Source organism: Scyliorhinus torazame, chromosome 4, assembly GCF_047496885.1.
Source record: "Scyliorhinus torazame isolate Kashiwa2021f chromosome 4, sScyTor2.1, whole genome shotgun sequence".
In the NCBI taxonomy this organism is placed as follows: Eukaryota; Metazoa; Chordata; class Chondrichthyes; order Carcharhiniformes; family Scyliorhinidae; genus Scyliorhinus; species Scyliorhinus torazame.
In genome coordinates, this window is record NC_092710.1 from 63,828,922 (window position 1) to 63,852,406 (window position 23,485).

Consider the following 23,485-nt stretch of genomic DNA (forward strand, 5'->3'; position numbering starts at 1 on the left):
CTCAAATAAATGTCTTCTATTAGTTGCTCCATCTCTCTGTTTCTGCTTCTCTCTCTGTCTGTCTGGGAATATTGTCAAAACAAAATCCACGATCAGCAGTCAGCCATTTTAAGTTACTTAATGGTGGCCATTTTAGGTGAGCACAGCACAGTCATTTCTGACATTTGTACACGTTGGTATAACAAAATACTGATGGAAAGTGTCTGATTTAAACAGTGATTTGTTGGGGAATGTGGATGTAGAAAGAGAGCTGGCTGTCCTCGTACACCAGTCACTGAAAGTAGAGAGGGGGTGCAGCAGCAGTTAAGAAGACCAATGATATGTTGGCCTTCATTGCAAGAGGGATTTGAGTTCAGAAGTGGCGATGTCTTACTGCAGTTACACAAGGCCTTGGTGAGACCACACCTGGAGTACTGTGTACAGTTTCGGTCTCCCTAACATAGAAAGGATATAGTTGCCAGAGAGGGAGTGCAGCGGAGGGTCAATTGGCTGATAGTGAGATTGCCAGACTGTCCTAGGAGGAGATATTGGTTCAATAGGGCCTGAACGAGCCCTGTTTCTCCAACCTAACCCTGGAGATCAAATCCCACATTCCTGGTGATTTCTCCACTCTCAAAGATGGAAAGCTATTGATTAAGTTTAATGCAGAAATTGACTGATTTCTAAATGCCATTGACATAAAGGGATATGGGGATAGTGTTGGGGAAAAGACATTGAAGTGAAGATATTTCACAGCTGGATTCACAGAATACAGACAGCAAAGTATCATAAATTTTGGATGTGCCACAAATGTTGTCAAACATTTGGGAAATGATTGGAAACAGTTTGGACTGAGATCTCCTCAGTGACCTGTGTACAGACCCCACCCCCGACGTTCTGTCAGGAATGTCCCCCTCGGTGTGGTTCCTGTGTCTGCTAAGGAAGACACTTGTCCTGTCTATGGTTATGTTAATTCAGCAGTCAACAAGAGATTCAGCAATGTCCTGTCATTATTTCTGTCTTTGGTTTAACATTTGTTTCCCTCAGAATTTCTGATGTTTGGAATAACCATTCGTCTGTCGCCTTAGGAAGGCTTTCCATAGAATGAGTAAAAACCAGCAAGAAATCACAGAATGTGAGTTAAACACAACTTCATTTCTGCCTCCATTTTAAGAGAAGATTCCTGGCCACAAAAACAAAGCTCATTGCAAAGTTTCACTTCATATTTTACGTGTTGTTCACAGACAGATTTCTTCAATGAGTTGCTCTGTAAATATGGATTCAATTTGACTTTTTCACACTGTGAGATGTAAAGTTTATTCCTGAATCAATACACGGTCATCGGCAACAACATCATTTTATTAGACAAGGGGATGCAATGGGATTTTTCACTGAAATGCTCTGATGTCAATTCCTGAGATTAGAATTTACTGAAACAATTTGGATTCAATGAAAACGGTCATTTTGATAACCTCAATGTCCTGACTGCCTCACGTCCTGGCACCCTCACACCATCACACCCTCATGTCCCCTAACCCTCACATCCTGACCCACTCACGTCCCCGAAACCTCACATCCTGACCCGCTGTGTACCTCTTTCTCTGTGTGTCCCTCACTCTCTCTGTGTGCCCACCTCTCTGTGTCCCTCTCTGTATCCCTCTCTCCCTCTGTGTCCCTGTCTCTCTCTGTGTCCTCCTATCTCACTCTATCCCTCTCTTTCACTGCGTACCACTTTCTATCTGTGTCACTCTCTCTGTGTCCCTCTCCCTCTATGTGTCCCCCTCTCTCTGTCTCTCTCGCTGTGTCCATCTCTCACTGTCTCCCCCTCTCTCTTGCTGTGTCCCTCTCTGTCCCCCTCTCTCTCGCTGTGTCCCTCTCTGTCACACTCTCTCTCTCTGTCCCCCACAATCTTGGTGTGTCCCTCAATCTCTCGCTGTGACCAACTCTCTCGCTGTGTCCCTCTCAATCTCGCTGTGTCCCTCTCAATCTCGCTGTGTCCCTCTGTCTCTCGCTGTGTCCCTCTCTCTCTCGCTGTGTCCCTCTCTCTCTCGCTGTGTCCCTCTCTCTCTCGCTGTGTCCCTCTCTCTCTCTCGCTGTGTCCCTCTCTCTCTCTCGCTGTGTCCCTCTCTCTCCCTCGCTGTGTCCCTCTCTCTCTCTCTCACTGTGTCCCTCGCTCGCTCTCTCGCCGTGTCCATCGCTCTCTCTCTGGCTGTGTCCCTCGCTCCCTCTATGTGTCCCTCTCTCTCTCTGTCCCTCGCTCTCTGTGTCCCTCGCTCTCTGTGTCCCTCGCTCTCTGTGTCCCTCGCTCCCAGTGTCCCTCGCTCCCAGTGTCCCTCGCTCCCAGTGTCCCTCGCTCTCGTTGTGTCCCTCGCTCTCGCTGTGTCCCTCGCTCTCGCTGTGTCCCTCGCTCTCTGTGTCCCTCGCTCTCTGTGTCCCTCGCTCTCTGTGTCCCTCGCTCTCTGTGTCCCTCCCTCTATGTGTCCCCCTCTCTCTGTCTCTCTCGCTGTGTCCATCTCTCACTGTCTCCCCCTCTCTCTTGCTGTGTCCCTCTCTGTCCCCCTCTCTCTCGCTGTGTCCCTCTCTGTCACACTCTCTCTCTCTGTCCCCCACAATCTTGGTGTGTCCCTCAATCTCTCGCTGTGACCAACTCTCTCGCTGTGTCCCTCTCAATCTCGCTGTGTCCCTCTCAATCTCGCTGTGTCCCTCTGTCTCTCGCTGTGTCCCTCTCTCTCTCGCTGTGTCCCTCTCTCTCTCGCTGTGTCCCTCTCTCTCTCGCTGTGTCCCTCTCTCTCTCTCGCTGTGTCCCCCTCTCTCTCTCGCTGTGTCCCTCTCTCTCCCTCGCTGTGTCCCTCTCTCTCTCTCTCACTGTGTCCCTCGCTCGCTCTCTCGCCGTGTCCATCGCTCTCTCTCTGGCTGTGTCCCTCGCTCCCTCTATGTGTCCCTCTCTCTCTGTGTCCCTCGCTCTCTGTGTCCCTCGCTCTCTGTGTCCCTCGCTCTCTGCGTCCCTCGCTCCCAGTGTCCCTCGCTCCCAGTGTCCCTCGCTCCCAGTGTCCCTCGCTCTCGTTGTGTCCCTCGCTCTCTGTGTCCCTCGCTCTCTGTGTCCCTCGCTCTCTGTGTCCCTCCCTCTCTGTGTCCCTCGCTCTATGTGTCGCTCGCGCACTCTGTGTCCCTCGCGCACTCTGTGTCCCTCGCGCTCGCAGTGTCCCTCGCTCTCGCTGTGTCCCTCGTTCTCGCAGTGTCCCTCGCTCTCTCTGTACCTCTCTCTCTCTGTCCCTCTCTCGCTGTGTCCATTGCTCTCGCTGTGTCCCTTGCTCTCGTTGTGTCCCTCGCTCTCGTTGTGTCCCTCGCTCTCTGTGACCCTCGCTCTCTGTGTACCACGCTCTCTGTGTCCCTGGCTCTCTGTGTCCCTCGCGCTCTGTGTCCCTCGCGCTCTCTGTCCCTGTCTGTGTCCCTCGCGCTCTGTGTCCCTCGCTCTCTGTGACCCTCGCACGCTGTGTCCGTCGCGTGCTGTGTCCCTCGCTCTCTGTGTGTCCATCGCTCTCTGTGTGTCCCTCGCTCTCTGTGTGTCCCTCGCTCTCTGTGTGTCCCTCGCTCTCTGTGTGTCCCTCGCTCTCTGTGTGTACCTAGCTCTCTGTGTGTCCCTCGCTCTCTCTGTGTCCCTCGCTCTCCGTGTTCCTCGCTCTCCGTGTCCCTCGCTCTCCGCGTCCCTCGCTCTATGCTTCCCTCGCTCTCTGCGTCCCTCGCTCTCTGCATCCCTCGCTCACTGTGTCCCTCGCTCTGTGTCCCTCGCTCTGTGTCCCTCGCTCTATGTCCCTCGCTCTGTGTCCCTCGCTCTGTGTCCCTCACTCTGTGTCCCTCTCTCTGTGTCCCTCTCTCTGTGTCCCTCTCTCTGTGTCCCTCTCTCTGTGTCCCTCGCGCACTCTGTGTCCCTCGCGCACTCTGTGTCCCTCGCGCACTCTGTGTCCCTCGTTCTCGCAGTGTCCCTCGCTCTCTGTGTACCTCTCTCTCTGTGTCCCTCTCTCGCTGTGTCCCTTGCTCTCGCTGTGTTCCTCGCTCTCCGTGTCCCTCGCTCTGCGCGTCCCTCGCACTCCGCGTCCCTCGCACTCTGCGTCCCTCGCTCACTGCGTCCCTCGCTCTGTGTCCCTCGCTCTGTGTCCCTCGCTCTGTGTCCCTCGCTCTGTGTCCCTCACTCTGTGTCCCTCTCTCTCTGTCCCTCTCTCTGTGTCCCTCTCTCTGTGTCCCTCTCTCTGTGTCCCTCTCTCTGTGTCCCTCGCGCACTCTGTGTCCCTCGCGCACTCTGTGTCCCTCGCGCACTCTGTGTCCCTCGCGCACTCTGTGTCCCTCGCGCACTCTGTGTCCCTCGTTCTCGCAGTGTCCCTCGCTCTCTGTGTACCTCTCTCTCTGTGTCCCTCTCTCGCTGTGTCCCTTGCTCTCGCTGTGTTCCTCGCTCTCCGTGTCCCTCGCTCTCCGCGTCCCTCGCTCTGTGCGTCCCTCGCACTCTGCGTCCCTCGCTCTCTGCGTCCCTCGCTCACTGCGTCCCTTGCTCACTGCGTCCCTCGCTCTGTGTCCCTCGCTCTGTGTCCCTCGCTCTGTGTCCCTCGCTCTGTGTCCCTCGCTCTCTGTCCCTCGCTCTGTGTCCCTCGCTCCCTGTGTCCCTCGCTCCCTGTGTCCCTCGCTCCCTGTGTCCCTCGCTCCCTGTGTCCCTCGTGCACTCTGTGTCCCTCGTGCACTCTGTGTCCCTCGTGCACTCTGTGTCCCTCGCGCACTCTGTGTGCCTCGCGCACTCTGTGTCCCTCGCGCACTCTGTGTCCCTCGCGCTCGCAGTGTCCCTCGCGCTCGTAGTGTCCCTCGCTCTCGCTGTGTCCCTCGCTCTCGCTGTGTCCCTCGCTCTCTGCGTGTCCCTCGCTCTCTGCGCATCCCTCGCGCTCTGCGCGTCCCTCGTCTCTGCGCGTCACCCAGTGTCTGAGTGTGTCATAGAGTGAGTGAGTGTAAGAGTGAGAATTGGTTAGAACTAGTGTGTGTGAGAGTAAGAGTGAGAGTGAGTGAGTACGAGTGAGTGTGTGTGAACAGTGTGTTTGTATAAGAGTGACTGAGTGTGGAAGAGTGAGCGTGTGAGTGAATGTGAATGAGTGTGAGTCTGTGGGAGTGAGTGTGTGAGCGTGGCGGTGTGTGTGAGTGATTGGTGTCTGAGTGAGTGATTAGTATGTGAGTGTGAGTGATTGCAAGTGTGGGTGAGTGTGTAAGAGGGAGCAAGTTAATGTGTAAAAGTGAGTGAGTATGTGTGTAAGAGTGTGTGTGTATGTAAGAATGTGTGAGTAATAGTGAGTGTGAGTGAGGGTGTGAGTGAGAATGTAAGAGTGAGCGTGTGTCAGATCATGTGTGTGAGTCAGTGTGTAAGAATGAGTGAGTGTTTGTGTGAGTGTAAGAGGAGTGTGTAAGCGTGAGTGAGTAATTGTGTGTAAGTGAGTGTGAATGATTGTGTCTGAGTCTGAGAGAGAGTGATTGAGTGTGTAAGAGTGAGTGAGTGAGTGTGAATGTGTAAGAGTGAGTGAGCGTGTGAGTGTATGAGTGAGGATGTGAGTGCCTGAGTATGTGTGAGTGAGTGTGAGTGAGAGAGTGTGTAAGAGTGAGTGAGTGTGAGTGAGAGAGTGTGTAAGTGAGTGTGAATGAATGAGTCAGTCTGTGTCTGAGAGAGAGTGATTGATCGTGTAAGAGTGAGCGTGTGTGTGTGTGAATGTGTAAGAGTGAGTGAGCGTGTGAGTGTATGAGTATGTGTGAGTGTCTGAGTATGTGTGAGTGAGTGTGAGTGAGAGAGGGTGTAAGAGTGAGTGAGTGTGAGTGAGAGAGTGTGTAAGTGAGTGTGAATGATTGTGTCTGTCTGAGAGAGAGTGATTGAGCGTGTAAGAGTGAGTGTGTGTGAATGTGTAAGAGTGAGTGAGCGTGTGAGTGTTCCAGAATTAAACCCGCTTCAAGTTAAGGGACTTTAATTCCAGGCAATCGAAATTACTTTACAGTCAATGGATTCATTTTAAAAGTGACCCCACTATCGTTAATTTTGTGAATTCTGCAGGCAACCTGGGCACAGGGAGAGCCCAACAAATGATGACCACTTTCAAAATTGAGTTCAGAGTTTCTGATCTGAGATTTCTCTCTCTCTCTCTACCAGATTGCAGAGTATGTGTTAGCGTGTGGGAGTGAGTGTGTCAGAGTGACAGTGTGTGAGAGTGAGTGTGTGAGAGTCAGTGAGTGTGTGAGAGTCAGTGAGTGTGTGAGAGTCAGTGAGTGTGAGAGTCAGTGAGTGTGTGAGAGTCAGTATGTAATAATGACTTTGTGTGTAAGAGTGAGTGAGTGAGTGACTGTGTAAGTGAGTTTGAGTGTGTGAGCGAGTTAGTGTGTAAGATTGAGCGTGTAGGTCAGTAAGTGTGTGTGTGTAATAGTGGGTGTGAGTGAGGGTGAGTTAGTTTGTAAGAGTGATTGTGTAAGAGAGAGTGAGTGTGTGAGGGAGTGTGAGTGCGAGTGTAGGAGTGTATGTGAGTGAATGTCAGAGTGTGTAAGAGTCAGTTAGTTAGTAAGTGAGTGAGAGTGTGTTAGTGAGTGATTGTGTAAGAGTGTGAATGAGTGATTAAGTCTGTGTGAGTGAAGGAGTGAGTGTGGAAGAGTAAGTGATTTAGTGTGTGTTTGAGTATGTGAGTGGGTAAGAGAGTGAGTGTGTAAGAGTGAGTCGGTGTGCGTGAATGAGTGTGTGTGAGTGAGTGTGTGATTGAGTGAGCATGAGGTAGTGAGTGTTCGAGTTAGTGCATGAGTGTGAGTGAATGCGAGTTAGAGTGTGTAAGGATGTGTGTGTGTGTGTGACAGAGACAGTGTGTAATTCAGTGAGTGTAAGAGTGAGATTTAGTGAGTACGAGTGTGCGAGTGAGAATGCGTGTCCAAAAGCGAGTGTAGGTGAGTGTAAGAGTGAGAGTGAATGTGTGAAAATGTGTGAGTAAGAGTGAGTATAAGAGTGACTGAGTGTGGAAGTGCGACTGTGTGTAAAAGTGCGTGTGAATGATAGTTAGTATGTGTTAGTGAGAGAGTGTAAGTGTGTGTGTAAGAGTGAGTTTGAATCAGTGAGTGAGCCTGAGTGAGTGTGTAAGACTGAGCGAGCTAGTGTGTGAGTGGGTATGTGAGTGTGAGTAACTGAATATGTAAGTGAGTGAGTGAATATCTGAGAGTGAGTGTGTGTTAGCGTGTGGGAGTGAGTGTGTCAGAGTGAGTGAATGAGTGTGTGAGTGACTGTGTGTGAGTGAGTGTGAAGGTGAGTAAGAATATGTAAGAGTGAGTGTGTGTGAGTGAATGTGTAAGAATGAGCGAGTATGCGAGTGAGTGAGTGTTTAAGTGTGAGTGAGTGTGGAAGAGTGTGTGAGTGAGTGTGGAAGACTGAGGGAGTGTGTAGGAATGAGTGAGTTTCCATGGACAGGTGAGTGTAAGAGTGAGTGAGCGCGTAAGAGTGAATGAGGGTGTGTAAGAGTGAGTGTGTGTGAGTGAGTGATTGTGTAAGAATGAGTGAGTGCATAAGAGTATATTTGTAAGAGTGTGAGTGAGTGTGTATGAGTGAGTTAAATCTAACCCCTCGATTAGATTCCAGTCTGTAACTCACTCCCGGGTATCTGTTATTCTATATATAAACCACCCTGAACACCACGATTAGATTCCAGTCTGTAACTCACTCCTGGGTATCTGTTATTCTATATATAAACTATCCTGAACCCCTCGATTAGATTCCAGTCTGTAACTCACTCCCGGGTATCTGTTATTCTATATATAAACCATCCTGAACCCCTCGATTAGATTCCAGTCTGTAACTCACTCCCGGGTATCTGTTATTCTATATGTAAACCATCCTGAACCCCTCGATTAGATTCCAGTCTGTAACTCACTCCTGGGTATCTGTTATTCTATATATAAACCACCCTGAACCCCTCGATTAGATTCCAGTCTGTAACTCTCTCCCGGGTATCTGTTATTCTATATATAAACCACCCTGAACCCCTCGATTAGATTCCAGTCTGTAACTCACTCCCGGGTATCTGTTATTCTATATGTAAACCATCCTGAACCCCTCGATTAGATTCCAGTCTGTAACTCACTCCTGGGTATCTGTTATTCTATATATAAACCACCCTGAACCCCTCGATTAGATTCCAGTCTGTAACTCACTCCCGGGTATCTGTTATTCTATATATAAACTATCCTGAATCCCTCGATTAATTCCAGTCTGTAACTCACTCCCGGGTATCTGTTATTCTATATATAAACCATCCTGAACCCCTCGATTAGATTCCAGTCTGTAACTCACTCCCGGGTATCTGTTATTCTATGTATAAACCATCCTGAACCCCTTGATTAGATTCCAGTCTGTAACTCACTCCCGGGTATCTGTTATTCTATATATAAACCACCCTGAACCCCTCGATTAGATTCCAGTCTGTAACTCACTCCTGGGTATCTGTTATTCTATATATAAACTATCCTGAACCCCTCGATTAGATTGCAGTCTGTAACTCACTCCCGGGTATCTGTTATTCTGTATATAATCTATCCCGAAGCCCTCCATTAGATTGCAGTCTGTAATTCATTCCCAGATATAATTTATTCTGTGTATTAACCAACGATATGCCGGACTGAGATGAGGAGGAATTTTGACACTCAGATGGTGGTGAATCCTGGGAATTGTCTATCCCAGAGGGATGTGGAGACTCCGTCATTGAGCCGGCTCTAGACTGCGATTGATGGATCAAAAGAGGCACGGGGATAGGGCAGGAACACGGGGTTGAAATGGAAGAAGCTCCATGATCATATTGACTGGTGGAGTGAGCTGGAAGGGCTGAATGGTTCAGTCCTGCTCCTATTCCATGTGGTCTGTTATTGCTAATTATTTCTATGTTTATCTATTTAAGATTATCCGGAAAAGTGGGATGGAAATGAATTCTGCATCGTTTTTGATTTGGATATTGGAGTAATCATCATTTGGGGTAAGTTCTGTTATGTTGATAATTCCCAATCTTCTTTAAAAATAAAACCCTTCCTTTGGAAACATTGCCTCATTCCCTCAACTTGCTGTAAATATCCTGGCAGCTTCTGTTGTGGAAATTGTAGAGGAACATTTATTCCGTCTGTGACCCCATGCTGAACCTGACCTGGGAGTGTTTGCTGGGGACAGTGTCGATGCAGCTTTACTCTGTATCTAACCCCGTGCTGTCCCTGTCCTGGGAGTGTTGGCTGGGGACAGTGTCGATGCAGCTTTACTCTGTATCTAACCCCGTGCTGTACCTGTCCTGGGAGTGTTTGATGGGGACAGTGTAGAGGGATCTTTACTCTGTATCTAACCCCGTGCTGTACCTGTCCTGGGAGTGTTTGATGGGGACAGTGTAGAGGGAGCTTTACTCTGTATCTAACCCCGTGCTGTACCTGTCCTGGGAGTGTTTGATGGGGACAGTGTAGAGGGATCTTTACTCTGTATCTAACCCCGTGCTGTACCTGTCCTGGGAGTGTTTGATGGGGACAGTGTAGAGGGAGCTTTACTCTGTATCTAACCCCGTGCTGTACCTGTCCTGGGAGTGTTTGATGGGGACAGTGTAGAGGGATCTTTACTCTGTATCTAACCCCGTGCTGTACCTGTCCTGGGAGTGTTTGATGGGGACAGTGTAGAGGGAGCTTTACTCTGTATCTAACCCCGTGCTGTACCTGTCCTGGGAGTGTTTGATGGGGACAGTGTAGAGGGAGCTTTACTCTGTATCTAACCCCGTGCTGTACCTGTCCTGGGAGTGTTTGATGGGGACAGTGTCGATGCAGCTTTACTCTGTATCTAACCCCGTGCTGTACCTGTCCTGGGAGTGTTTGATGGGGACAGTGTAGAGGAAACCTTACTCTGTATCTAACTCCTTATTCATGGGTCACTAAACGCTAGCGTGCGGGTACATTCAGCAATCAGGAAGGCCAATGGTACGTTAACTTTCATCGCCCGGGGTTATTAGTACAGGGTTTAAGATGACTTGCTGCAATTGTACAGAACCTTGGTCACAACACACCTGGACCATTGTGTAGAGTTTTGTTCTCCATATCTAAGGAAGGATATACTTGCTGTAGAAGGAGTGTAATGGAGATTCACCAGACGAAACCCTGGGATGGTGAAGTTGTCTGATGAGGAGAGATTGAGGAAAATGTACCTGTGTTCCCGAGAGTGCCGAAAAATGAGAGGTGATCTTGAAACATACACAATTCATACGGGGCATCACAAGATAGATGTAGGTCAGATGTTCTCTCTGACTGGTGAGATTAGAACCAGGGGGAGGGGGCACAGTCTCAAACCATATGACCATAAGACATAGAAGCAGAATTAGGCCACTCGGCCCATCGAGTCTGCTCCGCCATTCAATCATGGCTGGTATTTTCTCATCCCCATTCTCCTGTCTTCTCCCCATAACCCCTGATCCCCTTATTGATCAAGAACCTATCTATCTCTGTCTTAGAGATACTCAGTGATTTGGCCTCCACAGCCTTCTGCGGCAAAGAGTTCCACAGATTCACCACCCTCTGGCTGAAGAAATTCCAACTCATCTCTGTTTTAAAGGATCGTCCCTTTAGTCTGAGATGGTGTCCTCTGCTTCTAGTTTTTCCTACTCGTGGAAACATCCTCTCCATGTCCACTCTATCCAGGCCTCGCAGTATCCTGTAAGTTTCAATAAGATCCCCCCCTCATCCTTCTAAACTCCAATGAGTACAGACCCAGTGCCCTCAACCATTCCTCATACAACAAGTTCTTTATTCCAGGGATCATTCTTGTGAACCTCCTCTGGACCCTTTCCAAGGCCAGCACATCCTTCCTTAGATACCGGGCCCAAAACTGCTCACAATACTCCAAATGGGGTCTGACCAGAGCCTGATACAGCCTCAGAAGTACATCCCTGGTCTTGTATTCTAGCCTTCTTGACGCGAATGCTCAGAATCAGGAGTAGACCATTGCGGACTGAGATGAGGAGGAATTTCTTCATTGAGAGGGTGGAGAATCTTTGGAATTCTCTGACCCAGAGGGTTGTGGAAGCGCAATCATTGAGCATGTTCCAGACACAAATCGACTGTGTATAATAAAATAGGAATGTGTGTGTGAGTGTGCGTGCGTCTGTGCGTGCCAGGATCTGTTTGAATGGTGGAGCAGGCTCGATGGGCCAAATCGCCTACACCTGCTCATATTTTCCTTTGAGACTTAAATGTGTATACACACACAAGTTCACAGATACACACACACATGCACACACTGACTGGTACATACACGGCAGCAGAGACATACAAACACACACACATGCGTGCACACACACATATATATTAGCCATTTAAGACAATTTGACAGAATGCTACACATCCTAGTTTGCCAATGACACCAAACATTAGACAGCATTGTAAACAGCACAGCTGGAAACATCAAATTGCAGGGAGATATTATCGTTTTGGCAGTAGACTGAACTGTGGACGTGTTTCTGTGTCAGGAAGATGATGTACTTTAGACTTAAAAAGAATAGAACCGTGATCTTTATAAATGATGAGAAGACAGAAACAATGGAAGTTTAAACTGTACAGATATTTCACAGCTGGATTCACACAATACAGACAATGTATCGTAGAATTTGGAAGTGCCACAAATGTTGTCAAGTGCAGTGCGAGGCGTACCTCAATGTTTCAGTCTTACTGAGAAACTGTCAGCCCACAGGACAACATTTCTGTAGAATAGAATGGAAGCACAAGTTCAAATAGTTTTGTTTCAAAGTTTAAAATAACCAGTCATTTTTCTGTGCAGCTTTCGGAATCTGTGGAATTTAAGTTATACAGGCAAGTGTTAACAAGAGTATTGGGAACTGATTAGAAGGTTTGATGGAGATATTCCTGCATTATGGAAATGTGTGAGATCTATTTAGGGTTGGGGAATGGATTGATGGTCAAAGGATGTAGTTTTTGTTATCTACATTAGACTGACAGCCTTGAAGATTCACAACTTCCATGTGCTGAGAGAAAGGATGATTAACCAAGGCCTATTATTCAAATACTTCAGACAAGTGACAAAACAACAGTAACAGAGAATATACAAACAGAGACAAGCAGACACCTGTAATCGGAGCTTAAACTTCATGTTTAAATGTGAAGGGCTGAAATAAACATGAGTCCACCCTGGGATTCGGTGCAATTTGAGTTCTGCTTTTCCAAAAAATAAAAATAACTATCTGCAATGAAAAATTCCTTGGACAGGACAGAGGGATTTTGACTCTGTATTTAAGCACAGACTGTATTTGGGTTGTGAGAGTTTGATGGACAGTGCAGATAAAGCTTGACTCTGAAACATTGGAATTTAGTTTGAGGGGTGATTTAATCACATGCTTCAGAATAATAATTGATATTGTACATCTCGTGTGTGTCTCAGTGTCAGCTGTGAAACATGCACAGCAAAATCACATCCTGTTTCTGTGTGTCTCTCTCTCTCTGAAATTAGCTGGTCCATTTCCTAAATAACCACTGACTAGATTTCAAAAGGGCTCCATTGCCTGTGAAGCAGTTTGTGATACCCAAAGGTTATGAAAAGTGCTTTAGAAAAGTCTGCCCGCAAGCTGTTGTGAGGATGTTCAGAGTCAGTGTGTAACTTGGGTCATACACAGGCCAGATACACCTCTCCAAGTTAAAGGTGGAGAATGGATCTCGCTCCATTTGAAAGCTGTATTGACGCAGCCTGTCTGAGTTTGTGTCTGTGTGTGAGTTTGTGTTTGTCTGTACACGTGTTTGTGTGTCTGGGGATGGGGGGGAGGTTGTGTGTGTGACTTTTTACGCGGCACGGTGGCACAGTGGGTAGCACTGTGGCTTCACAGCTCCAGGGTACCGAGTTCGATTCCCGGCATGTTCTCCCTGTGTCTGCGTGGGTTTCCTCCGGGAGCTCCGGTTTCCTCCCACAAGTCTGAAAGACGTGCTGTTGGGTAATTTGGACATTCTGAATTCTCCCTCTGTTTACCCGAACAGGCGCTGGAATGTGGCGACTAGGGGCTTTTCACAGTAACTTTATTGCAGTGTTAATGTAAGCCTACTTGTGACAATAAAGATTATTATACATGGTAGTCCCAAAGGCTCTTACCCTGGCTACATGGTAGTCAGCTCTCCAAAAGGGTTAATTGTAGTGTCCACAGCAGTATGGTGTAATGTAGTATTAACTGGGACAAGAGCTTATAGTATAAACAGTGACAGGGTCAATTGTAGTGATCACTGGGAAAGGAGCTAATGTGTTCACAATAGAGATATGGATGAGAACGGTTAAATATTACAAGGTAATATTCACAATGACATTCTCTAATGCAGTAATATTTCTGACATAGTGTAGAGCAGCATTTACAGCTCCCGATGCTGCTGGGAAATAAATTCATCCAGGGCTTTGTATCGGATTATTAAAATAGGTTATTGATTAAGGTGGTCTAGTCGCTAAGGCAGGCTCGATCAGCTGAATGGCCCACTCCTGTTCCTATGTACCTCTCCTGGGAGTATTTGATGGGTACAGTGTAGAGGGAGCTTTACTGTGTATCTACCCTGTGCTGTACCTGTCCTGGGAGTATTTGATGGGGACAGTGTAGAGGGAGCTTTACTGTGTATTTACCCTGTGCTGTACCTCTCCTGGGAGTGTTTGATGGGGACAGTGTAGAGGGAGCTTTACTCTGTATCTAACCCCGTGCTGTACCTGTCCTGGGTGTGTTTGATGGCGCAGTGTGGAAGGAGCTTTACTCTTTATCTAACCCCGTGCTGTGCCTGTCCCTGGGAGTGGTTGATGGGGACAGTGCAGAGGGAGCTTTACTCTTTATCTAACCTCGTGCTGTACCTGTCCTGTTGTGTTTAATGGGGACAGTGTAGAGAGAGCTTTACTCTGTATCTCACCCCGTGTTGTACCTGTCATAGTACTGTTTGATGGGGACAATGTGGAGGGAGCTTTACTCTGTATCTAACCCCGTGCTGTACCTGTCCTGGGAGTGTTTGTTGTGGACAGTGTAGAGGGATCTTTACTCTGTATCTAACACCGTGCTGCACCTGTCCTGGGAGTATTTGATGGGGTCAGTGTAGAGGGAGCTTTACTCTGTATCTAACCCCGTGCTGTACCTGTCCTGGGAGTATTTGATGGGGTCAGTGTAGAGGGAGCTTTACTCTGTATCTAACCCTGTGCTGTCCCTGTCCTGGGAGTGTTTGGTGGGGACAGTGTCGAGGGATCTTTACTCAGTACCTAACCCCGTGCTGTACCTGTCCTGGGAGTGTTTGATGGGGACAGTTTAGAGGGATGTGTAATCTGTATCTAACCCCATGATGTACTTTTGCTAACAGTGTTTGATGGAGATTCTGAATCTTGAATTAATGTATTCGGTTAGTCTCCCCATCTTCTCTCTCTCTGCAACTCTCTATCTCTCTCTCTAAACAAATCCACGATCAGCAGCCAGCCATTTTATGTTACTTAATGGTGGCCATTTTATGTGAGCACAACACTGAGACAATTCGGACAGTTGTCCAAGTTAGTATCAAACAAAAACTGAAGGAAAGATTCGTATTTAAACGGTGATATGTTGGACAATGTGGATGTACAAATGGAGCTTGTACACCAGTCACTGAAAGTGGAGAGGGGGGTGCTGCAGCAGTTAAGAAGACCAATGATATGTTGGCCTTCATTGCAAGAGGGATTTGAGTTCAGAAGTGGCGATGTCTTACTGCAGTTACACAAGGCCTTGGTGAGACCACACCTGGAGTACTGTGTACAGTTTTGGTCTCCCTAACATAGAAAGGATATAGTTGCCAGAGAGGGAGTGCAGCGGAGGGTCAATTGGCTGATAGTGAGATTGCCAGACTGTCCTAGGAGGAGATATTGGTTCAATAGGGCCTGAACGAGCCCTGTTTCTCCAACCTAACCCTGGAGATCAAATCCCACATTCCTGGTGATTTCTCCACTCTCAAAGATGGAAAGCTATTGACTAAGTTTAATGCAGAAATTGACTGATTTCTAAATGCCATTGACATAAAGGGATATGGGGATAGTGTTGGGGAAAAGACATTGAAGTGAAGATATTTCACAGCTGGATTCACAGAATACAGACAGCAAAGTATCTTAAATTTTGGATGTGCCACAAATGTTGTCAAACATTTGGGAAATAATTGGAAACAGTTTGGACTGAGATCTCCTCAGTGACCTGTGTACAGACTCTACCCCCGACGTTCTGTCAGGAATGTCTCCCTCGGTGTGGTTCCTGTGTCTGCTAAGGAAGACACTTGTCCTGTCTATGGTTATGTTAATTCAGCAGTCAACAAGAGATTCAGCAATGTCCTGTCATTATTTCTGTCTTTGGTTTAACATTTGTTTCCCTCAGAATTTCTGATGTTTGGATAGCTATTGGATAGGTACATGGATGACGGTAAAATGATATAGTGTAGATTTATTTGTTCTTAAGGGCAGCACGGTAGCATTGTGGATAGCGCAATTGCTTCACAGCTCCATGGTCCCAGGTTCGATTCCGGCTTGGGTCATTGTCTGTGCGGAGTCTGCACGTCCTCCCCGTGACTGCGTGGGTTTCCTCCGGGTGCTCCGGTTTCCTCCCACAGTCCAAAGATGTGCGGGTTAGGTGAATTGGCCAATGATAAATTGCCCTTAATGTCCAAATTGCCCTTGGTGTTGGGTGGAGGTGTTGAGTTTGGGTATGGTGCTCTTTCCAAGAGCCGGTGCAGACTCAAAGGGCCGAATGGCCTCCTTCTGCACTGTAAATTCAATGATAATCTATGATTAATCTAGGACAAAGGTTCGGCACAACATGGTGGGCCGAAGGGCCCGTTCTGTGCTGTATTTTCTATGTTCTATGTTCTATGTCTGTCGCCTTAGGAAGGCTTTCCATAGAATGAGTAAAAACCAGCAAGAAATCACAGAATGTGAGTTAAACACAACTTCATTTCTGCCTCCATTTTAAGAGAAGATTCCTGGCCACAAAAACAAAGCTCATTGCAAAGTTTCACTTCATATTTTACGTGTTGTTCACAGACAGATTTCTTCAATGAGCTGCTCTATAAATATGGATTCAATTTTATTTTTTCACACTGTGAGATGTACAGTTTATTCCTGAATCAATACACGGTCATCGGCTACAACATCATTTTATTAGACAAGGGGGTTCAATGGGATTTTTCACTGAAATCCTCTGATGTCAATTCCTGAGATTAGAATTTATAATGAAACAATTTGGATTCAATAAAAACGGTCATTTTGATAACACCAATGTCCTGACTGCCTCACGTCCTGGCACCCTCACACCATCACACCCTCATGTCCCCTAACCCTCACATCCTGCCCACTCACGTCTCCGAAACCTCACATCCTGACCCGCTGTGTACCCCTTTCTCTGTGTGTGTCCCTCACTCTCTCTGTGTGCCCACCTCTCTCTGTCCCTCTCTGTATCCCTCTCTCCCTCTGTGTCCCTGTCTCTCTCTGTGTCCTCCTATCTCACTCTATCCCTCTCTTTCACTGCGTACCTCTTTCTATCTGTGTCACTCTCTCTGTGTCCTTCACTCTCTGACCCACTCTCTCTCGCTGTGTCCCTCTCTGTCCCACTCTCTCTGTGTCCCTCGCTCTCTGTGTCCCTCGCTCTCTGTGGTTCCCTCGCTCTCTGTGGTTCCCTCGCTCTCTCTGTGTCCCTCGCTCTCTGTGTCCCTCGCTCGCGCTGTCTCCCTCGCTCTCGCTGTGTCCCTCGCTCTCTCTGTGTCCCTCGCTCTCTGTGTCCTTCGCTCTCTTTGTGTCCCTCGCTCTCTCTGTGTCCTTCGATCTATCTGTGTCCCTCACTCTCTGTGTCCCTCGCTCTCTGTGTCCCTCGCTCTCTCTGTGTCCCTCGCTCTCTCTGTGTCCCTCGCTCTCTCTGCGTCCCTCGCTCTCTCTGCGTCCCTCGCTCTCTCTGCGTCCCTCGCTCTCTCTGCGTCCCTCACTCACTCTGTGTACCTCGCTCTCGCTGTATCCCTCGCTCTCTCTGTGTCCTACGCTCTCTCTTTGTCCCTCTCCTGCTATGTGTCCCCCTCCCTCGATGTGTCCCCCTCTCTCTGTCTCTCTCGCTGAGTCCCCCCCTCTCTCTGTGTCCTTCGCTCTCTCTGTTCCCCTCGCTCTCTCTGTGTCCCTCACTCTTGCTGTGTCTCCCGCTCTCGCTGTGTCCCTCGCTCTCTCTGTGTCCCTCGCACTCGCTGTGTCCCTCGCACTCGCTGTGTCCCTCGCTCACTCTGTTTTCCTCGCTCCCCGTCTCCCTCGCTCCCCGTGTCCCTCGCTCCCCGTGTCCCTCGCTCCCCGTGTCCCTCGCTCCCCGTGTCCCTCGCTCCCCATGTCCCTCGCTCCCCGTGGTCCTCGCTCTCTGTGGTCCTCGCTCTCTCTGTGTCCCCCGCTCTCTCTGTGTCCCTCGCTCCCCGTGTCCCTCGCGCTCTGTGCCCCTCGTTCTCTGTGTCCCTCGCACTCTGTGGTCCTCGCTCTCTGTGGTCCTCGCTCTCTCTGTGTCCCCCGCTCTCTCTGTGCCCCCGCTCTCTCTGTGTCCCCCGCTCTCTCTGTGTCCCTCGCTCTCTCTGTGTCCCCCTCTCTCTGGCTCTCTCGCTGTGTCCCTCTCTCTCTCTGACCCACTCTCTCTCGCTGTGTCCCTCTCTGTCCCACTCTCTCTCTGTCCCACTCTCACTCTGTCCCACTCTCACTCTGTCCCACTCTCTCTGTATCCCTCTCTCTCTGTGTCCCTCTCTTTCTGTGTCCCTCTCTTTCTGTGTCCCTCTCTTTCTGTGTCCCTCGCTCTCGCTGTGTCCCTCGCTCTCGCTGTGTCCCTCACTCTCGCTGTGTCCCTCGCTCTCTCTCGCTGTGTCCCTTGCTCTCTCTCACTTTGTCGCTCGCTCTTTCTCTCGCTGTGTCCCTCTCCCTCTATGTGTCCCCCTCTCACTGGCTCTCTCGCTGTGTCATTCTCTCTCTCTGACCCACTCTCTCTCGCTGTGTCCCTCTCTGTCCCACTCTCTCTCTGTCCCTCGCTCTCGCTGTGTCCCTCGCTCTCGCTGTGTTGCTTGCTCTCGCTGTGTCCCTCGCTCTCTCTGTGTCCCTCGCTCTCTCTGTGTCCCACGCTCTCTCTGTGTCCCACGCTCTCTCTTTGTCCCTCTCCTGCTATGTGTTCCCCTCCCTCGATGTGTCCCCCTCTCTCTGTCTCTCTCGCTGTGTCCCCCCCTCTCTCTGTGTCCTTCGCTCTCTGTGTCCCTCGCACTCGCTGTGTCCCTCGCTCACTCTGTTTTCGTCGCGCCATGTCTCCCTCGCTCCCCGTGTCCCTCGTTCCCCGTGTCCCTCGCTTCCCGTGTCCCTCGCACCCCGTGTCCCTCGCTCCCCGTGTCCCTCGCTCCCCGTGTCCCTCGCTCCCCGTGTCCATCGCTCCCCGTGTCCCTCGCTCTCCGTGTCCCTCGCTCTCTGTGTCCCTCGCTCTCTGTGTCCCTCGCTCTCCGTGTCCCTCGCTCTCTGTGTGTCCCCCCGCTCTCTCTGTGTCCCTCGCTCTCTCTGTGTCCCCCTCTCTCTGGCTCTCTCGCTGTGTCCCTCTCTCTCTGACCCACTCTCTCTCGCTGTATCCCTCCCTGTCCCACTCTCTCTCTGTCCCACTCTCACTCTGTCCCTATCTCTCTGTGTCCTTATCTCTCTGTGTCACTCTCTCTCTGTGTCCCTCGCTCTCGCTGTGTCCCTCGCTCTCGCTGTGTGCCTCGCTCTCGCTGTGTCCCTCGCTCTCGCTGTGTCCCTCGCTCTCCGTGTCCCTCGCGCTCACTGTGTCCCTCGCTCTCGCTGTGTCCCTCGCTCTCCGTGTCCCTCGCTCTCCGTGTCCCTCGCTCTCCGTGTCCCTCGCTCTCCGTGTCCCTCGCTCTCCGTGTCCCTCGCGCTCACTGTGTCCCTCGCTCTCTCTGTGTCCCTCGCTCTCCGTGTCCCTCGCTCTCCGTGTCCCCAGCCCTCTGCGTCCCTCGCTCTGTGCGCCCTTCGCTCTCTGCATCCCTCACTCTCTGCGTCCCTCGCTCACTGTGTCCAGCGCTCTGTGTCCCTCGCTCTCTCTGTGTCCCTCGCTCTCTCTGTGTCCCTCGCTCTCTCTGTGTCCCTCGCTCTCTCTGTGTCCCACGCTCTCTCTGTGTCCCTCGCTCTCGCTGTGTCCCTCGCTCTCTCTGTGTCCCTCGCTCTCGCTGTGTCCCTCGCTCTCTCTGTGTCCCTCGCTCTCTCTGTGTCCCTCGCTCTCTCTCTGTCCCTCGCTCTCTCTGTTCCCCTCGCTCTCTGTGTCCCTCACTCTTGGTGTGTCTCCCGCTCTCGCTGTGTCCCTCGCTCTCGGTGTCCCTCGCTCCCCGTGTCCCTCGCTCCCCGTGTCCCTCGCTCCCCGTGTCCCTCGCTCCCCGTGTCCCTCGCTCCCCGTGTCCCTCGCTCTCTGTGTCCCTCGCTCTCTGTGGACCTCGCTCTCTCTGTGTCCGCCTCTCTCTCTGTGTCACCCTCTCTCTCTGTGTCCCCCTCTCTCTCTGTCCCCCCCGCTGTCTCTGTGTCCCCCGCTGTCTCTGTGTCCCCCGCTCTCTCTGTTACCCCCGCTCGCTCTCTGTCCCCCGCTCTCTCTGTGTACCCCGCTCTCTCTGTGTCCCACGCTCTCTCTGTGACCCCCGCTTGCTCTGTGTCCCTCGCTCTTTCTGTGTCCCCCTCTCTCTGGCTCTCTCGCTGTGTCCCTCTCTCTCTGACCCACTCTCTCTCGCTGTGTCCCTCTCTGTCCCACTCTCTCTCTGTCCCACTCTCACTCTGTCGCTATCTCTCTGTGTCCCTATCTCTCTGTGTCAATCTCTCTCTGTGTCCCTCGCTCTCGCTGTGTCGCTCGCTCTCACTGTGTCCCTCGCTCTCTCTGTGTTCCTTGCTCTCCGTGTCTCTCGCTCTCCGTGTCCCCTGCCCTCTGCGTCCCTCGCTCTGTGCGTCCTTCGCTCTCTGCATCCCTCACTCTCTGCGTCCCTCGCTCACTGTGTCCGGCGCTCTGTGTCCCTTGCTCTCGCTGTGTCCCTCGCTCTCGCTGTGTCCCTCGCTCTCGCTGTGTCCCTCGCTCTCTCTGTGTCCCACGCTCTCTCTGTGTCCCACGCTCTCTCTTTGTCCCTCTCCTGCTATGTGTCCCCCTCCCTCGATGTGTCCCCCTCTCTCTGTCTCTCTCGCTGTGTCCCCCCCTCTCTCTGTGACTTCGCTCTCTCTGTTCCCCTCGCTCTCTGTGTCCCTCACTCTTGGTGTGTCTCCCGCTCTCGCTGTGTCCCTCGCTCTCTGTGTCCCTCGCACTCGCTTTGTCCCTCGCTCACTCTGTTTTCCTCGCGCCCCGTCTCCCTCGCTCCCCGTGTCCCTCGTTCCCCGTGTCCCTCCTTCCCCGTGTCCCTCGTTCCCCGTGTCCCTCGCTCCCCGTGTCCCTCGCTCCCCGTGTCCCTCGCTCTCTGTGGTCCTCGCTCTCTCTGTGTCCCCCGCTCTCTCTGTGTCCCCCGCTCTCTCTGTGTCCCCCGCTCTCTCTGTGACCCCCGCTCGCTCTGTGTCCCCCGCTCTCTGTGTCCCCCTCTCTCTGGCTCTCTCGCTGTGTCCCTCTCTCTCTGACCCACTCTCTCTCGCTGTATCCCTCTCTGTCCCACTCGCTCTCTGTCCCACTCTCACTCTGTCCCTATCTCTCTGTGTCCTTATCTCTCTGTGTCCCTCGATCTCGCTGTGTCCCTCGATCTCGCTGTGTCCCTCGCTCTCGCTGTGTCCCTCGCTCTCGCTGTGTCCCTCGCTCTCCGTGTCCCTCGCTCTCCGTGTCCCTCGCTCTCCGTGTCCCCAGCCCTCTGCGTCCCTCGCTCTGTGCGTCCTTCGCTCTCTGCATCCCTCACTCTCTGCGTCCCTCGCTCACTGTGTCCGGCGCTCTGTGTCCCTTGCTCTCTCTGTGTCCCTCGCTCTCGCTGTGTCCCTCGCTGTCGCTGTGTCCCTCGCTCTCTCTGTGTCCCTCGCTCTCTCTGTGTCCCTCGCTCTCTGTGTCCCTCGCTCTCTCTGTGTCCCTCGCTCTCTCTGTGTCCCTCGCTCTCTCTGTGTCCCTCGCTCTCTGTGTCTCCCTTGCTCTCTGTGTGTCCCTCGCTCTCTGGGTGTCCCTCGCTCTCTCTGTGTCACTCTCTCTCTGTGTCCCTCGCTCTCGCTGTGTCCCTCGCTCTCGCTGTGTGCCTCGCTCTCGCTGTGTCCCTCGCTCTCGCTGTGTCCCTCGCTCTCCGTGTCCCTCGCGCTCACTGTGTCCCTCGCTCTCGCTGTGTCCCTCGCTCTCCGTGTCCCTCGCTCTCCGTGTCCCTCGCTCTCCGTGTCCCTCGCTCTCCGTGTCCCTCGCGCTCACTGTGTCCCTCGCTCTCTCTGTGTCCCTCGCTCTCCGTGTCCCTCGCTCTCCGTGTCCCCAGCCCTCTGCGTCCCTCGCTCTGTGCGCCCTTCGCTCTCTGCATCCCTCACTCTCTGCGTCCCTCGCTCACTGTGTCCAGCGCTCTGTGTCCCTCGCTCTCTCTGTGTCCCTCGCTCTCTCTGTGTCCCTCGCTCTCTCTGTGTCCCTCGCTCTCTCTGTGTCCCACGCTCTCTCTGTGTCCCTCGCTCTCGCTGTGTCCCTCGCTCTCTCTGTGTCCCTCGCTCTCGCTGTGTCCCTCGCTCTCTCTGTGTCCCTCGCTCTCTCTGTGTCCCTCGCTCTCTCTCTGTCCCTCGCTCTCTCTGTTCCCCTCGCTTTCTGTGTCCCTCACTCTTGGTGTGTCTCCCGCTCTCGCTGTGTCCCTCGCTCTCGGTGTCCCTCGCTCCCCGTGTCCCTCGCTCCCCGTGTCCCTCGCTCCCCGTGTCCCTCGCTCCCCGTGTCCCTCGCTCTCTGTGTCCCTCGCTCTCTGTGGACCTCGCTCTCTCTGTGTCCGCCTCTCTCTCTGTGTCACCCTCTCTCTCTGTGTCCCCCTCTCTCTCTGTCCCCCCCGCTGTCTCTGTGTCCCCCGCTGTCTCTGTGTCCCCCGCTCTCTCTGTTACCCCCGCTCGCTCTCTGTCCCCCGCTCTCTCTGTGTACCCCGCTCTCTCTGTGTCCCACGCTCTCTCTGTGACCCCCGCTTGCTCTGTGTCCCTCGCTCTTTCTGTGTCCCCCTCTCTCTGGCTCTCTCGCTGTGTCCCTCTCTCTCTGACCCACTCTCTCTCGCTGTGTCCCTCTCTGTCCCACTCTCTCTCTGTCCCACTCTCACTCTGTCGCTATCTCTCTGTGTCCCTATCTCTCTGTGTCAATCTCTCTCTGTGTCCCTCGCTCTCGCTGTGTCGCTCGCTCTCACTGTGTCCCTCGCTCTCTCTGTGTTCCTTGCTCTCCGTGTCTCTCGCTCTCCGTGTCCCCTGCCCTCTGCGTCCCTCGCTCTGTGCGTCCTTCGCTCTCTGCATCCCTCACTCTCTGCGTCCCTCGCTCACTGTGTCCGGCGCTCTGTGTCCCTTGCTCTCGCTGTGTCCCTTGCTCTCGCTGTGTCCCTCGCTCTCGCTGTGTCCCTCGCTCTCGCTGTGTCCCTCGCTCTCTCTGTGTCCCACGCTCTCTCTGTGTCCCACGCTCTCTCTTTGTCCCTCTCCTGCTATGTGTCCCCCTCCCTCGATGTGTCCCCCTCTCTCTGTCTCTCTCGCTGTGTCCCCCCCTCTCTCTGTGACTTCGCTCTCTCTGTTCCCCTCGCTCTCTGTGTCCCTCACTCTTGGTGTGTCTCCCGCTCTCGCTGTGTCCCTCGCTCTCTGTGTCCCTCGCACTCGCTTTGTCCCTCGCTCACTCTGTTTTCCTCGCGCCCCGTCTCCCTCGCTCCCCGTGTCCCTCGTTCCCCGTGTCCCTCCTTCCCCGTGTCCCTCGTTCCCCGTGGCCCTCGCTCCCCGTGTCCCTCGCTCCCCGTGTCCCTCGCTCTCTGTGGTCCTCGCTCTCTCTGTGTCCCCCGCTCTCTGTGTCCCCCGCTCTCTCTGTGTCCCCCGCTCTCTCTGTGACCCCCGCTCGCTCTGTGTCCCCCGCTCTCTCTGTGTCCCCCCTCTCTGGCTCTCTCGCTGTGTCCCTCTCTCTCTGACCCACTCTCTCTCGCTGTATCCCTCTCTGTCCCACTCGCTCTCTGTCCCACTCTCACTCTGTCCCTATCTCTCTGTGTCCTTATCTCTCTGTGTCCCTCGATCTCGCTGTGTCCCTCGATCTCGCTGTGTCCCTCGCTCTCGCTGTGTCCCTCGCTCTCGCTGTGTCCCTCGCTCTCCGTGTCCCTCGCTCTCCGTGTCCCTCGCTCTCCGTGTCCCCAGCCCTCTGCGTCCCTCGCTCTGTGCGTCCTTCGCTCTCTGCATCCCTCACTCTCTGCGTCCCTCGCTCACTGTGTCCGGCGCTCTGTGTCCCTTGCTCTCTCTGTGTCCCTCGCTCTCGCTGTGTCCCTCGCTGTCGCTGTGTCCCTCGCTCTCTCTGTGTCCCTCGCTCTCTCTGTGTCCCTC

General features: G+C 52.3%; 1 long non-coding RNA gene across 1 annotated transcript in view; it reads left to right on the plus strand.

Annotated features, from left to right (window-relative positions):
- The first annotated feature begins 1,030 nt into the window (after positions 1–1,030).
- Positions 1,031–23,485, plus strand: part of LOC140411603 (uncharacterized) — a 35,853-nt gene continuing 13,398 nt past the window's right edge. The window contains exons 1-2 of the long non-coding RNA XR_011940895.1: positions 1,031–1,114; positions 8,916–8,990. This is a non-coding gene — a long non-coding RNA (uncharacterized lncRNA). The remainder of the gene's footprint in view (positions 1,115–8,915; positions 8,991–23,485) is intronic.